General features: G+C 43.9%; 1 protein-coding gene across 1 annotated transcript in view; it reads left to right on the top strand.

Moving 5' to 3' along the window:
- LOC124016427 overlaps nt 1-18,260 on the top strand; it is a 549,380-nt gene that overhangs the window by 402,764 nt on the left and 128,356 nt on the right. The gene's annotated exons all lie outside the window — the stretch shown is intronic.

Genomic DNA, 18,260 nt, shown 5'->3' with positions numbered 1-18,260 from the left:
AAAAGGCTTTGTTCGTACCCTGGCCTCGTCACTGTCAATAGCATCGGCCTTATGATCCTGGTCCACTCAAATCTGTATGACAACAGCGCGTAGCTGTTTAAACTGCTCCCGAACCAGAACTCAACCAACAACGGTTCCATCAAACGCATAATTACTCTCCAAGATTGCTCGTGATGCCAATTAATCAAACTTCTAAAGGTCCAGTCCAGTCAGAAACGTGATTTTTTCCCCGGTGTTTTATTGATGTTTACACACTACGTGGTTGGAAGAATTCAGTGAAAATGACGACAATGCCCTTTTAGTGTAAGCGCTGTTTGCCGTTTGAATAGACCGCCTGACATTTCAGCCTGAAAGTGAAACTAGCTAATAATCAAACTGTTATGTGCATGATGTAGCATATCTCAAGCTTGCATGGTGACAGATTGTTAGAGGGCCATACTTCATATTCACACACTCATAACGTATAGTAGGAAAACAATGGGATGCTTGGTTCCACACTTCATTGCCAGTGCTTTACATCGCCATGTACACAACACTCGTTTTAGAACATGAGGTTGTACGTGCTTAGTTGGCCAGTATGTTAGACTTGAGATGAATGCCATCATTTAGACAGGATGTGACTTCGGCACAGGCTGCTGACCTTGTCCTCAGCCACGCTGCTTGGTTCTTGTGTGACGATTATGCTAATGATGAGGATGTCTGTCATGACGGGAGTCATATTCAGGGCACTTATATAGCGATCTAGATGGGATTTCATTTGTACTGACGATCAGTTTGTACAGGCCATGACTGGTTACAAGAAAAGGGGCAATGGGAGAAGTAGAACGAAAAGTAGGAGGTGTGGGACTCTGAGAAACAGGGAGAAAGGAAATGAAACAGAGAGAGAAGATGAGCTACCTTTAAATTCTCTTCCTCACGACAGGCTCAATCAATCAAATAGAGAATGCGTACGTAGCGAATGAGGTTTTAGCACGAATGCATGGGCTTCTACACGGTCCAATCGGGTGTGACGGACAGAATGGTATGCAGAAACCCCATTTCCCACGTTCCATTGCTGACTCCTGAAACTCGTTTGAATTAACAGCGGACGTCCAGCCTCCGAACAGTACCACATCACGACACTACGCCTTAGGAACACAACAACTAACAAGCAAAAACAAACAAGTAAAAAAAACAAGCCAAAAGTCCTGAAAAATGGACCGGATCATGATGCTTTTGAAGCACCAGGACCTCTGAAAAATACGGCCGTGACGGAGTTGTCTGTAGTGAATGATCATGAATGATCTCACCAATAGAAATCTGTATGTTTCCTTCTTGTGCACTGCCAGGTTTCAACACAACTACTTGTCTTCTTACCGCTGTAGCTTAACTTGAGTGCCAGTCTATTTCTGCTATGTTGCCAGCTCATTGTCTCTCATTGACAGAGAGTTGGCAAGAGAGCACAAACAAATCTGGAACTAGGCTACCTCTGTATCTATGTCTGTCACGGCCCTCTAAGCCCTGACCGGCTGCCCTCACTCACCCTGCGAATGGAAACCACTGATTGTACAACAAACTACAGAAAGCTGTTGATTGGTGGAGATGTGGTTGCCGTTGTTTTACACAAGGCTTGCGTTACTAAGTGTCTTGAGTTGTATGTGTTTGTAAATGTGGACAGTTCCCTAGGGTAACTCATAGTGGGGAATCAGGTTGGGAAAATCAGAAAGTTTGGCCTACCGTTTCCTTAATTCTTGAGCTCCAATGTAAAGGACATTTACAAAGGAAAACTGGTTGCAAGTACAAGCACAGCTACAATCGACAAGTACAAGTACAAATATGAGTACAAGTACAAATATGAGTACAAGTACAAGTACAAATATGAGTACAAGTACAAATAGCCTTGTACACGACCACAGGTATAAGTTTAGAATAGCTATGACTTCAACGTAATCAAGAGGGTCACAGGTGTCTCAATACCATTTGCAACAAGCCTCTACAACAAACCTCACTACTACTACTGCAGCACTGCCAAACTTTTCTAAAATGCATGTGCAGCAAAAACAACTGTTCGTGTACCGACAAAAACAATACAAAACAAAAACATGGAATGAATGCTAGAGTGTTGTCAAAATGCCTTACAACACCAGCCGCTCTCTAACTGAATGGGTCCTGACTTACACTTCAAGTTAAACCTCCACTTAGCCTCCCATAGTTATCAACGCAAGTGGAAATGGGACTTAAGTGGAAGTCGGGATTCATGTGCGACTGCGTGTGGTTATGTTTAGGATGTTTTATTCTCAACCATCTTCCTCTAGCGTTAAGAGCAACAGCTACCATGCTGAACTGAATAACTGAAAACATGTCAACGCTGAGTATCTGAATGTAGTTTGATGGGCTACGCTCTGACTCTGTACCTTACTGCTGATGTATGGCACACACCAATAAAGACTAGACGTTATTAAGACCGTATCTCTGGGCTTGTTGTGTCTTTCTGATGGGTGTTTAAAGGACTTGCCTCGTGGGGTGAGCGAGCATACCAAACTGGGCAGAGGCGTCAATTCCACTTCTATTCTACATCGGTTCATTGTAATGACGTGGAAACAACGTTGATTCAGCCAGTGTGTGCCCAGTGGACTGCACTAACTATTTGACTTCCGATGCGGTAATGCAGTCATTAGGTGGTAATGGACCAATCAAGCGAGGTTTAGTACATCTATGAAGAAAACATGTAATCCCATTTACTAATGAGATTCTAATCTTATTCAGACAAGATTAACAGTGGTATGATGGAAAGTAGTTTTCCACTCTTGGTCATGCTAGGTTAATTAATCTAAGAAATATGCAGGATCTCACTTTAGATGAATCAAGCTTTAAGTGAGCATCTTCTGTGATTCATCTAGCGTTACATGTGTTAATGATTCTATCAAAGCCTAGGTTGTTCATTAGAAGTTGAATGTGCAATAGATAACTACATTAGTAGGCCCATTTACTCTCGCAGTTCACTTTCCAGCTAGAGAGCTTTTGTTCATGTTGTCAATGATGAAAGGAGTAGGTAGGAATGTAAGAACTATCATTGAACAACTCACAAATAAACTCATGAATAAAGAACAAAAGATGTTCATTTCATTTTGAATGTCCCGCCCCTCCATCTGTCAGGTGGGAAATGATTGACAGTTGTTGTAGATGTTTGAACATCTCTGTGTCAAGAAGTGATGCTGAGACAATAAGGGCACAACCACCTTGACCGTTTGGTTATGGCTGTAGTCTGCTCTCCAGTGTCATGGTAGAGAGACACCTGTATAGATTGTCTGCTGTGTTGACCTTTATCTCTTCCTTTACCTACCTCATACACACACAAGCGCGCACACACACACACACACGCACACACACACTCCCGCACAAAACCCTCCCAACACCCAGGCCTTGGGCCTCCATGGACCCCCTGTAAGCCCCTCTCCCCCTGCAGCCTTGGGCCTGTGGGCCGGGCCAGATTGGGCTGGGCGGTTCTGTGTGTGTGTGTGATGCACTCTGCAGTCCTTCAAAGATTTATACCCCTGCAATGCTGCCGAGTGGAAGGTCTAGCGAGAGGCTCACACAGTGGCACGCCATGTAAAAGCCCTGTTATGAAACAGCCCTGCATCAGATCAGACCGTCCTGCATCGGAGCTATGCCTTTCTTACCTTGTTACCCAGGTCCCAACTTAACAACCCTGCTCAGAACATCCAGAGATGTTGCCAGATGTGTATTTTAGAGAGTGAAGCAAATGCTGTCAAGAGTGGATGGCTCAGAGGCCAATGCAAGAAACAATCAATCACTCAAGGGCAGTGTAGCGTGCTGATGGCTAATTTCCTGCTAGCGTCAGTATGTTGCGCACATGCAGTTAACACACTGTGTCACGCATAATGTTTTCCTTACAGTGTAAATGATGAACTTAAATCACTTAGTTGGAGTGTATTGGATATGCTTCAGTAGGGACAAACACTGGATAACCCCAGTAGCTCAATAGCGTGATAGCGACATATGTTCTAAAATACCTCTACAACGAACTACGTGAACAGAGAGAGGAATGACTAAGGCAATCATGACTAGTCAGCTTGTCAGGCAATGGCATCTGTTTTGAGGAAACATTCTCTCTCTATCTCCATTCCTATCTATCTCAACATCTCTATATATCACTCTCAGGGTCTTGCTCTCCCTGTTTCACCCGTTCTCTATCTTTCTCCCTCTGTGAGGGATGTTCTGAAAAATCAACCTGTTTTATCTTTCCGGGGTCATGGCGATGAGTCTCAATCTCCTCTCTGTTGGTGGTCGACGGGGCAATGACAATCAGGCCGGAGACTGTGGCTGCGGAGCGAAGGACGTCATAAACCACACACACACACACAGTTGACTGGGGCAACGAGGAGGCCATAAACTTCATCTGGCCATCAGCGCCTCAGATCAATGCTCCTCTGTGGGAGAACAAGAGAAGGAGTGAGTCATCATGGTACCAGGCAGGTCACCCGTGATACAAGTCCGTATTTGACGTCCATCCATGTCTGAGGACGTTGGGAGATGATGTGGAAACCTGCCACTAGGGGCAACAGTGAGCGCTGTTGCCTTCAGGTAAGTTTCAGTTTTGTGGATGGGGATGGTGGATGGGCACCAAACGTTGCATGTTCGAATTCAGCGATATAATTTGTTGTTTTAAGCCTATCCCAAACCTTAACCATTCGGAGTTAATGCCTTGAACACTTTGAAATCTGACGTTTGAGAAACATGGATGAACGTGTCATTTTGACGTGAGACTGTGAGAGCTTGTAGCACAGCACGGACAGATGCAGAGTCACACACACATCCACATACGCACACATCACGCACGCACACACACTTCCATAAATCATCTCATTACTTCATCAGTCACTACTTACTGTGACAAGTATGGACAGTACGTCAAAATCCCTGAACCCAAGGGCCCACTGAAAACAACAGTCACGATACATTACCATTACATTACATATATATATATATATATATATATATATTCCCTATAACAACAGTATGATATCAGCCTGCAGCCTATTCTAATGAAATGAAATCACCCACAGCTCTGACCTCTGCTGCTCCTTACCCGGTGGGAGTAGACGCATTCATCACACTCTCTAAAGGCTTACCTGTCACTTAGTCCACCCACAGACCCATAAATGGAGCACACACACACTCATGTGGACACGTAAGCAGATGCACACACACACACCCATAGATGAGCAGACACACAGTCTCTCCTGCCCACCACTACTTCAATGGGCCATAAAAAAAACACATTCCAGAATCAAGGCAAGGAATACGACCGTTACTGAAACATTCCTGACGTTGTAGCTTTAACCCACACATTATGTATCACCTGATGGCAGACAGGAGGAGGGAGGAATTATTGGTTGTAAAATGGTGGACGTGCTGCAGTCTCCCATCTCAAGGTCGCGTTAGAAAGTGATTGAGCATCTTCAGAGGTCACCGTCCAGGGCTGTTGATGTCATCAGTAGGCGTCCTGAGGGTTATCGTTAAGCTTGAACTCTGTGCCTAATGAATGTGAGAGAATAGTATGGCCTTCCATCTTTTACCAGTACCAGCGGAGGCTGGTGGGAGGAGCTATAGGAGGACGGGCTCATTGTAATGGCTGGAATAGAATGAACGGACAAGAGTCAAACATGTGGTTTGATGTGTTTGATATTGTTCCAAATAATTCCATTCCAGCCATTACAATGAGCCCATCCCCCAATAGCTCCTCCCACCAGCCTTAACTGACCAGAATATGAATATGTAAATAGGCATGTTGTATTAAACACACTGTATTTGGAATATGCAGATGCTGTGCAGGACCTATGATCTATTTATCCAATGTTTGTAATGTTTCAAAATCCTTTTTTTCTAGGCAGACATAGACAATCAACGTGTAAAAACAACAACTATTAGGAAAACACTTCTTTGCATAGCTTGGTCTTGTTACCTGTAAACAAAGTGTTAATTCGGGGTCGCTAGCGGCTGCTGTTGCCTTGGATACTGTTGCTAACGTCCCACTGTGCTCTAGCGGCCTTGAGAGCGACCTCTCAGACAGACAGACACACACACAGTCCTGTCAGTGCCTGGTCTTGCATCCAAAAGACAAAGAAGATCAGACATCACAGTTTAAACTCAGGGACCAGTAACCTCTCAGTCAGTAGGATCCCAAGCCTACAGGTTCAGTATTCAGGCACCAGTAACCTCTCAATCGATAGGATCCCAAGCCTACAGGTTCAGTATTCAGGCACCAGTAACCTCTCAGTTTCCCAAACTTCAGTATTCAGGCACCAGTAACCTCTCAGTCGATAGGATCCCAAGCCTACAAGTTCAGTAGTCAGGCACCAGTCATTGTATCATTCAGTGGCTGCAGACAGAGCCCCAGCTGGTCATATTACAGAGACTATTACAAACAGGACAGTATGTTTTTTTTTATCATGGTGAATTCTCATAGAGGTGTGTTGTGTGCTGTCGTGGCAGTTTAATGTGATTGGAAAGTGTCCCACATCCAGCAAATAATAGGCAAGCATTGTTTTAGTAGCCTGCTGCCAGCAGTAGCGTTATATCAGTAGTCTGACAGTCTCCAATGTCCCGGCCCATTACACAGACGTATATGTGGTGCCCTCTGGGAAATCATAGAAACAGCATAAGTCAAATGATGTGGGAGCCCAGAGTCCAACAATCACTATTACTGCAGATTAAAGGGAACATCAAAAACAAAAGGTGTCTTCAACAGAAGAGCTGCAGGGGCTAAGAATAACACAGGATATCGACATGGCAAAGGCCTACAGAATAAGAATAACACAGGATATCGACATGGCAAAGGCCTACAGAATAAGAATAACACAGGATATCGACATGGCAAAGGCCTACAGAATAAGAATAACACAGGATATCGACATGGCAAAGGCCTACAGAATAAGAATAACACAGGATATCGACATGGCAAAGGCCTACAGAATAAGAATAACACAGGATATCGACATGGCAAAGGCCTACAGAATAAGAATAACACAGGATATCGATGGCAAAGGCCTACAGAATAAGAATAACATATCGGCAAAGGCCTACAGAATAAGAATAACACAGGATATCGACATGGCAAAGGCCTACAGAATAATATCGAATGGCAAAGGCACAGAATAAGAATAACACAGGATATCGACATGGCAAAGGCCTACAGAATAAGAATAACACAGGATATCGACATGGTAAAGGCCTACAGAATAAGAATAACACAGGATATCGACATGGTAAAGGCCTAAAAATAGAGTATTGATAAGGTAATAAAACCCCCAAAAAACAAGTGACCATCAAAACCATATGAAAAGCGCTGCATGGACTAAAAATAGCGTATTGATAAAGAAAATCCCGCTGAGCACACTGGTTGAATCAATAATATATGCCATTTAGCAGACGCTTTTATCCAAAGCGACTTACAGTCATGTGTGCATACATTCTACGTATGGGTGGTCCCGGGAATCAAACCCACTACCCTGGCGTTACAAGCGCCATGCTCTACCAACTGAGCTACAGAAGGACCACTGATGTTCCCACATCATTTGAATGGAATTACGTTGAACCGACATGGAATAGATTATGAATTGACGTCTGTGCCCAGTGGGATAATCCAGAAACCAGGAGTATGTCCAAGCATACTATAATACAGCTAGCAGCTACACCAAACCACATCTCCAATTACTACAATCAGTGCTTCCCCATGAATGACAAAAAAACTGTGTCACATTACCCAAAAGGATAAGTGACTCAGGACTCTCCCTGCTATGAAAACAGCGTGTTTTCCCCCAGCTGGTGCTAATTATAGATCAGACCGACTCAGAGCAAGACAGACAGAAGCAGTTAAACCCTGAACAAAGGGATCGGCTGTGCTGCTGCTGTCACCATGGACACCGTGCACTAGTCTTATATAATCTCCCCTGGAGGAGATGGAACAGTCTATTCCCTGATATTATCTGTACTGAGCCCAGAGCCCTAAGCCCTGAACCCTGAGCCCCCGAACCATGAGCCCTGAACCTTGAGGGGTCCAGCAGCAGAGGCAGAAGAAACAGAACAGACCTACAGTATCTAACCCCATTAGAGACTCAGTAACGGTTCAACAAGACACACACACACACACACACACACACACACACCCCACGCCATCAGCCTAACTGTTCAGATGGATAGACAGACCAGCCTGGGGAGGAAGACTGTGTTATTCTCTGTCTCCTTTATACAGCTGACTGGGTTGGTGTGCAATATGAGAATCCAGCTGAGCTCTCCCCTGTCTGTCATACAGCAAGCTAGAATGGGAATACATAGTCCTGCTGTGTAGTTCTGGGCTGATCCCTCACCTTCCTCATGATCATTGATGCCCCACGAGGTGAGATCTTGCATGGAGCCCCAGACCGAGAGTAATCACCGTCATCTTGAACTTCTTCCATTTTCTAATAATTGCGCCAACAATTGTTGGCTTCTCACCAAGCTGCTTGCCCATTGTCCTGTAGCCCATCCCAGCCTTGTGCAGGTCTACATTTTTATCTACAATGTCCTTACACAGCTCTCTGATCTTGGCTATTGTGGAGAGGTTGGAGTCTGTTTGATTGAGTGTGTGGACAGGTGTCTTTTATACAGGTAACGAGTTCAAACAGGTGCAATTAATACAGGTAATGAGTGGAGAACAGGAGGGCTTCTTAAAGAAAAACTAACAGGTCTGTGAGAGCTGGAATTCTTACTGGTTGGTAGGTGATCAAATACTTATGTCATGCAATAAAATGCAAATGAATTACTTAAAAATCACACAATGTGATTATCTTGATTTTTGTTTTAGATTCCATCTCCCACAGTTGAAGTGTACCTATGATAAAAAATTACAGACCTCTACATGCTTTGTAAGTAGGAAAACCTGCTAAATCGGCAGTGTATCAAATACTTGTTCTCCCCACTGTATATAACTGCTATACCTATATTGATGGATGTTATCGTTAGTGTAGTGAGTCAGTGTGTTGATGTGGAGTGTGTCTCTGCAAAACCCTCTTAAAGCCAAGCCTTTTCTCCTCCTATCCCTGGGGATCCCAACGCCACGTCACGCCACTGCCGTTCTGACTGCGGCAGAGGATGGGAAAGAGACCGTGTGGGTAGATCAAAGCATAAATGCAGGATAACATTTGTTTTCATTTGCATTAGTTTACATTACAAGTGATTGTTTTTGCAGACTTACAGTATAACACATCCATCTTAGAATTGCATAGCAACATGTTCCTTGTTGTACATCACATGACAGAGAAAAGCAGTCAGCCCACATAAAATAAATACTACATTGTACTATAGAATACTATAGTACTTAATATGGAATTACAGTGCATTCTGAAGGTATTCCGACCCTTTTTCCAAATGTTGTTACATTACAGCCTTATTCTAAAATATATTACATTGTTTTTTCCCCTCATCACTCTACACACAATACCCCAGAATGACAAAGCAAAAACAGAAAAAAATAAATTTTTGCTTTTTGCTAATTTATTAAAAAGAATGACTGAAAAATAACATTTACATAAGTATTCAGACATTTTACTCATTACTTTGTTAAAAGCACCTTTGGCAGCAATTACAGCCTTGAGTGTTATTGGGTATGACGTTTCTCCCCATTCATCTCTGCAGATCCTCACAAGCTCTGTCGGGTTGGATGGGGAGCATCGCTGGACAGCTATTTTCAGGTCTCTCCAGAGATGTTAGATAGGATTCGAGTCCAGTCTCTGGCTGGGCCACTCAAGGACATTTAGAGACTTGTCCCAAAGCCACTTCCTGTTGGAAGGTGAACCTTCGCCCCAGAATGAGATCCTGAATGCTCTGGAGCAGGTTTTCATCAAGGATCTCTCTGTACACTTCCTGTTGGAAGGTGAACCTTCGCCCCAGAATGAGATCCTGAATGCTCTGGAGCAGGTTTTCATCAAGGATCTCTCTGTACCTTGCTCTGTTCATCTTTCCCTCGATCCTGACTAGTCTCTCAGTCCCTGCCGCTGAAAAACATCCCCACAGCATGATGCTGCCACCACCATGCTTCACTGTAGGGATGTTGCCAGGTTTCCTCCAGATGTGACGCTTAGCATTCAGGCCAAAGATAATCTTGTTTCTCATGGTCTGAGAGTCCTTTAGGTGCCTTTTGACAAACTCCAAGTGGGCCGTCATGTGCCTTTTACTGAGGAGTGGCTTCCGTCTGGCCACTCTACCATAAAGGCCTGATTGGTGGAGTGCTGCAGAGATGGTTGTCCTTCTGGAAGGTTCTACCATCTCCACAGAGGAACTCGGAAGCTCTGAAGCTCTGTCAGAGTAACCGTAGGTTTCTTGGTCACCTCCTTGACCAAGGCCCTTCTCCCCCGATTGCATCCTGCAGTGCATTAATAGACTCTGGGGCAGAGGGCTGTTTTATGGACCAAGCCTGGGCGCGGAACATGACATTCCTCTCAGATCCTTTAACCCTCACTGTATCTGGTAACCTTAGTGAGACCATTTCTTTTTTGATTTTTTGTTCACCTTTTACACCTGTTGTTTTGGGTCATCCCTGTCATAATCCTTCTTTTGATTGTTTGGCCGGGCGGCCAGTTCTAGGAAGAGTCTTGGTGGTTCCAAACTTCTTCCATTTAAGAATGATGGAGGCCACTGTGTTCTTGGGGACTTTCAATACTGCAGAAATGTACTGCAGAAATGATCTGGTACCCTTCCCCAGATCTGTGCCTCGACACAGTCCTATCTCGGAGCTCTACGGAAAATTCCCTCGACCTCATGGCTTGGTTTTTGCTCTAACAAGCACTGTCAACTGTGGGACCTTATATAGACAGGTGTGTGCCTTTCCAAATCCTGTCCAATCAATTACATTTACCACAGGTGAACTCCAATCAAGTTGAAAAAACATCTCAAGGATGATCAATGGAAACAGGATGCACCTGAGCTCAATTTCGAGTCTCATAGCAAACGGTCTGAATACTTATGTAAACACATTTGAAAAAATATCTACAAACCTGTTTTCGCGTTGTCATTATGGGGTATTGTGTGTCGATTGATGAGGGGGAAAAAACAATTTAATACATTTTTGAATCAGGCTGTAACTTAACAAAATATGGAAAAAGTCAAGCGGTCTGAATTCTTTCCAAATGTTTTGTATATTTTGCCACTGGCCTGAGACAATTGACATTCAATATGTAGCCATTAACTAGCTAGCTAACTTAGCTGGTTCATTGTTGCCCATGCGAGGAAGTCAGGCTAACAAGTGTTTTAGCTAGGTAGCCTATAACAACAAAAACTAAAAGCGTACTGCATGACAGAGCCACAGACCGTTTTGCCAACATGAAAGAGAGGAGGATGGCATCGGTTTTCAGCTAGTTTGTAAGTAGGGAGAGTCAAAAACATGTTTTTACTTGCGCACACACACACACACACACACACACACACACACACACACACACACACACACACACACACACACACACACACACACACACACACACACACACACACACACACACACACACACACACACACACACACACACACACACACACACACACACACACACACACACACAGACACACACACAGACACACACACGCACACATACAGAAATAAGTACCATAGACAGCCACATGATATTTATCAACATTGATTGTACTAAGTTGTTTTGGTATCTATTAAACTAAGCAAATCATTGATTTGATGATGTTTAAATGTTCAAGTTGAAATGGTGCTGAAATAGCAGAGGCAATGCTCCTGTTGTCTTCGTGATGATTTGCGGTAACTGTGCTTCTAAATCAGTAGTTGTTCAGTAAACTGTCAAACATGAACTTTCTTTACTATGTTGCCGGTCATATAACTGTTTGTTACATGAAATATTTGCTTTGTAGACTTCATGGGACAGATGTTGCGCTCTGGTTCTGTGATGAAACAAACATATGTGTGGTTGAATTCATTCCGCCACTGTGTGACTGTTGTCTTGTTTGTTGTCTCGGCCATTTTATATCACAGTGCCTTATGAACGAATGGGTTTATAGAGCAAACAACACAATTATCACAACATTGGTTGTAAGGTGGATGTTTTACTGACTTGGCTTCCTCAGTGATTTTACTCCGCTTCAATCCGCAAAAACGCTACATTAAATACTACAGTATATACCACATTTTTCTTTTACAGCAGTATTTATACTATAGTTAACTGTAAATATAACAGTACACTACAGTAAGTACTACGGTATTCACTGTAGAGTTTTTGCAGACTTTAGTCTTCAGTCCGCAGAAACACTACAGTGAATGTGACAGGTATTTTTTCATGTGGGAGCAAAATGATATTCAGGGAAAACTTTTAACCAGAATCTCTACCACTTCACTCAAAGGCTGCTGATCAAAGAAACGGTGAAAGAATGAGATTTCGCCCCCAACTCTCCTCAGGCCTGGCAGAGAGAGAGAGAGAGAGAGAGAGAGAGAGAATTGAGAACAATCATGTTCTTCAATAATTTCCCAATACTGTACCTCAAGCAGCCTCTCACAGCAGAACAGAAGAACGTTTTCAGGAGATGTTAAAAGAGAGACACTTTGAGACTCAACTCTTAAAAGACGGACTCCAACCTCAATCAGCAAGGAAACTTTTTAAGCCATCTGCAGCAGCAGAGTCCTGGAGGCAGATAGAGCTCTTCAGGGTTCCTCTAGTAACTAGAGGGTTCCTCTAGTAACATCCTAGTTCCTCTAGTTCCTCTAGGATGCTTCCTGAGATGCACTTCAAGTGGAACACTAGTTTTCCAACAGATCGAACGCCAGTTTGCCTTCCAGGAAATTGGAGGAGTTAGACATTTTTTAGAGTCTGTTTTTTTGCCCATATAAAAGTATGAGTTTGAGATGCAGGACTCTTGATATGGTTGCTGTCTATAATTTGGATGTGGATACGTTTTCGGAATCTAACTATCCCCCTGGGTTCATTCTGAATACACTTGGCACACCAATCCATTGTCTCCCTTAGAATGTACAACTCTATACAAACGCTCCTCCACTCCAGTGTTTGGCTATATTCTACCATTGGAGTATTCCCACAAAACTCCAGGAACCTTCTCAGACTACAACACAGAGACCTTGAGCTGCGTACAAATAAAACAGTTACATTTGAAAGCTTTCCTTTAACGATTAGGCCTCTTTGTCTCAGCAAATGTCTTTGACTCTAGTTGTAATTACTGCCCGGGATTTCCAGTGTAAACTGGGAGGAGAAACGGAGAGATGTTTAATCTCTATTCAGATGGGACTCGTTATTTTTTTTTTTAGGGCGCATCACAGGAAAAACAACCCCGTCCAATGGGACGTATCCTAACGCCGGTGACATTGCAAAATGGAGCATAAAATAGTCCTGGGCATCAGAGAGATTATGTTGCATGGCAGTGCTGAAATATAGAGTACAATCTATATCAGAGCAACCCAACATTAGAGGGAGGAAAGAGACAACATGACATTGCAAAATGGTGGTGACTGACAATTATTGATAACTCAAGGTTAACAATATATTGATATCTGTGCTCAATAATATGGATGGCCTCCAATTCCAATAAATATAAATGTTGTGACTACGCCACCTCACTCAAGCTAGTCATTCATACTCCCAGCTAAATATTCCATGAAATCTCACTCACTCATCTCGCTACAAGCAGGGTACAGCATTTATTAGAAATCAACGACGACTGGCCAGGTTAAATCAACAATGACTCAAGGTTGCACTCCAACAATCCTACAACCGCCTAGGGTGACTTGGCACTTTGAGAGAAGGGACGGAAAAAAGCTACAATACGAACGGACCTAACCAAGTCAGGGGAAAAGAACACTTTGGAAATAAACGCCACAGTAGGTGACGATAACCCGAAGTGACAAGGTGTTCTGTGGAGTGCAGTAACACTTCCGGGGGGACTCAACTGTGGTGGAGGCTGATTTCACACCTCAGAGATGGAACGGATTGATATGTGGGTGTATCAGACAGAATAACTAATGATGAAGAGGCAAAAGAGCTCCAAGCCTTTAGGATTTTTGTTTCATATCATTTTTTGATGATTTGTCTCAATAGAACGGATTTTGAACTTCCTGTCTCTTCATAGAATCTCATTTATCATTTCTCTGTCAGGAGAAACCTCATTTTCTCTAAACTGTTTTTTTCTACCTTAAAAAAAATCGTATTGAATATAGCAAGAAAGCTGATTTACATGTAAAAATGGCCAAGTTTCAGTAGGCAGGACTATGTGGAGTTATCAATGTACAGAAAACACTTACATCTGCAACGACAACATTTCATGTCTTAATTACAATGAACTGGTTCATAGCTTAATGATATCAGCCCAGCTGACTTTTGGCCGGCTTAGGCAGTCATCCCCTCAGTGGTATAGTAGTCCAGCTGTTAAACAGGTGGAAGGGTGGAGGAGGTGGAGGAGACGGAGGGGGACCCTACCCTTCTCCAGGCCTCTCTCAGAGGGCGTGTGTGTGCATGAGCCAAGGTGTGAATGGGAGGGGGAAGAGGGGGTTGTGTGTGTGTGTTTGAGCATGTGTGCACTGCACCACAGTCCTAGTACTTGCTGTATGTGAACTAGAGGACACGCAGCTCTCAGAGGTTCTCTCAGGTTATTAATAGCACTTCTCCATCAGAGGAGATTTTTTTCAAAGCCGTGTTTGTGAGCTTTTCGCTTAGAGCATCAGGATACAAATAGAGAATAAGAACATCGCCTGCGTTTGGCTTTATTTAACCGTTTCCCCTCACAATCTGAGAAGGATTCGTCTCCACACGGTATATTCTATGAAGCTAAACGACTGGATGTAGGGAATAACTGTAGCTCTGCCACATTGAGATTCTAGCTAGCGACTATTTTCCATGCAACCAAATGGCAGGTTGACGTTTATTGTCATGTCCTGGGGGCAGAACTGACCGATTTCTGCTTAGATAGGCCAGCTGCAAAGTCAAAATTGGCAAAAAAATCATGAAAACAAAACATTTGCTTTTTGACTTAGTTTAAGGTTAAGGTTAAGGTTGGGTTTTAAATCAGATCACTTTGTGGCTGTGGTAGCTACTGACCACTGCAGAGCTGCCTGTGGAACAAGATGAATGGAAAAAAAGCTAACCTGCTTCCAAATCACTAGACAGTACAAGCAATCACATTATTTGTACTCTACAGTCTTCAGCACACCCGTGTTGATTCCACAAATGGGCCACAGTCAGATTCTAGCTGGCGTGATGGCAGAGATAGAGACACACCCATACGGAGTTGCACTGCAGGTTGGTGTGCTGCAGAGATAACGATTACACCAGAGGTGTGTTTAATTGAGAGATAAATCTGTTTTTCGTATCAAAGTGTCACTGACTGAGCACTGTGTTGTCCCACCCTAGGGCATCTGTTAGGCACAGTGCACACACACTGCGTGGGTGTGTGTGTGTGCGTGTGCGTGTGCGTGTGCGTGCGTGCGTGTGCGTGTGCATGTGCGTGTGTGTGTGTGTGTTGGGGGAGGGTAGTGTGTGTGAAACCCACATGATGGAACCCGCCCTATATCTTCCCGTTGAGAATTGATACATCACTGGTGATGGAGGAATCCTATTCTCTGCTGCTTCCCCTGCAAAACTGTAGCACTGATCGGAGACAATAAAATACAAGAAAGATATGATTAAATGAGTTGACACAGAATATAATTAAACCTTGTCATTGTAGTGTGCAACTTTTAACCAGAGGACATACTAAAATCTAACAAAAAGGGGCTGATATGATTTGGTTAGGAAAGGTGGCCACGCCCATTGCAGTACCATTCGATAGTGTGTGTGCATGAGCCTGTGTGCGTGATGCATGTTTCCCCCAAAATGCATACATGTTACTGCAGAGGTCTTAAAGAGAGAGAGAGAGAGAGAGAGAGAGAGAGAGAGAGAGAGAGAGAGAGAGAGAGAGAGAGAGAGAGAGAGAGAGATGATGTGACGAGAGTGGGAGCTGCACTGTCCTTCTCTCTGCTAACTCCCCCTACTTCTCCTCCCTCTCTTTTATTATCATCCCTTTCTTCTCTTCCTCTAACAGACTATCCATCCTCTATTCTCACCTCAGCTGGTGCAAAGTAGTACCTGCAAATGGACAAAGCTTGTAGTAGCTGGTCGTATGAGTCTGTTACAACTCTCTTGTAAACAGGACAATGCAGGACTATCAAACACACTATCTGTGTCTCTGTCTGTCTGTGTGTGTGTGCGTGTGCACGTGTGCGTGTGCGCGTGCGTGCGCGTGTGTGTGTGTGTGTGTGTGTGTGTGTGTGTGTGTGTGTGTGTGTGTGTGTGTGTGTGTGTGTGTGTGTTTGAAGATTATAGAGATGAATGGCATTGCATTCATGTTTGAACAACTCTTCTATGTGATGGAAATGAAAATGTAAACTTTATGACAAATGCTTCTGTGGGAAAATGATGAACCACCTTCAAAGGACCTTTAAGTCGTTTGTAGTCCTGTTCAATGGTATAGAATGTTTTTCACCAGACTTTCATTTTCTCTTCAATTGGTGGTCAAACACATTTGCAAGACACTGGTTCCTCTTCCCTGGTTGGGAGGAAATAACAAAAGAAAATGTGTCTCTAAACCCTTCGAAATCAGAGAGGTAATGACCTACAACAGTGTCTATTTATCACTATGCTAAACCACCACCACCATGCAGTGAGGTACTAGAACAGTACTGTCCAGGCTCTGCTCTAAATGGCTTGTAGTCTACTACCCTGTAGTACCCCCTCTTGAAAGCATTGCTGTCTGAAGCAGTTTTTTCCTCATATGTTATCTGTCTTGTGTGTGTGTGTGTGTGTGTGTGTGTGTGTGTGTGTGTGTGTGTGTGTGTGTGTGTGTGTGTGTGTGTGTGTGTGTGTGTGTGTGTGTGTGTGTGTGTGTGTGTGTGTGTGTGTGTGTGTGTGTGTGTGTGTGTGTGTTGTTTGTCATTGTAGGAGGTCTGTCTCTTGATGCCAGGTGGGTGACTGAGGGAGTATGTATTGTGTGCTGCAACATTATCACCATCACCATCTCTCCTGTGCCCTTACCTGACAATGGGAATGTCTATTTTAACCTTCAGGAACGCACACGCACACGCACACACACAAGCACAGGCGTTCACATACACACACACACGGGCACACATACACACACACACACACACACATATACACAATCCCCACAGAATCACAGTAGGGGATTAGTCAGGAAGTGGGTCTTTCTCCATCTAACCTGCCAGTCACGCGTGAGTGAAAGGCAATTATGAGGCATCATTCAGAACCGTAACGTTGAATGAATTTATCACCCTTCGATTCCCTCCGATGGCTTGGCTAACACCAACAGCAGAGGCAGAAGGCCAACAGTTAATGGAGCCATTACTCTCTGACCAACAGTGAATTTGTTCTGGGGAAATGTCACCAGGTCTGACTTAATGGTAATGCTGGTATTAATCATGTGTTCCTGTACCTTAGAGAGGGAAGTGAGTGGAGAGAAATAGAGACAGATGTTGTTTATATTATGTTGTGATGTGGAATCCGTTACGGGTTGGACAAAACAACTGCACTGAAAAATGTATTTTATTGCAATAATGATGAATGAAAAATGTGGTTGTTTAAGTCCATTTGTAACAGTAATGACAAGCATTGGGGCCGTGTTACGGGTTTGACAAAAACACTGCGTATGTCCACTGAAGGCAAACAAACTCAGGGTGTAAAAATAGGATATTGGTTCCTAATGCTAATTTAAGTCCATATGTTCCGGTAATGACAAGCTGCACACATATGAGACTCTATGGAGATCTGTCACGGAGGAATCAGGAACTGTATCCCTGTCTACTTCCATGTCAGGCAGTTGCAGATGAAGCTCTGTGCAACGTTAGAGGGGAGAGGGAGCTAGGGGCTGTGTAAGCCCTCTAGAGTTGATGGAGAACACACACACACACACACACACACACACACACACACACACACACACACACACACACACACACACACACACACACACACACACACACACACACACACACACACACACACACACACACACACAGCACTTCTGGTATTCATTATTCAGACTTTGTGAATGTTCATCCACTGTTACTCCATATCTCTCCCTAACTATGAAGTCTCCCCCTCCCCCTCCCTCCCTCCCTCCCTCCCTCCCTCCCTCCCTCCCCCTCCCTCCCTCCCTCCCTCCCTCCCTCCCTCCCTCCCTCCCTCCCTCCCTCCCTCCCTCCCTCCC

The sequence above is a fragment of the Oncorhynchus gorbuscha genome, linkage group LG26 (genome assembly GCF_021184085.1).
Source record: "Oncorhynchus gorbuscha isolate QuinsamMale2020 ecotype Even-year linkage group LG26, OgorEven_v1.0, whole genome shotgun sequence".
NCBI lineage: Eukaryota > Metazoa > Chordata > Actinopteri > Salmoniformes > Salmonidae > Oncorhynchus > Oncorhynchus gorbuscha.
The sequence above is the reverse complement of the archived record's forward strand: the minus strand, read 5'-3'. Positions and strand labels throughout refer to the sequence as shown.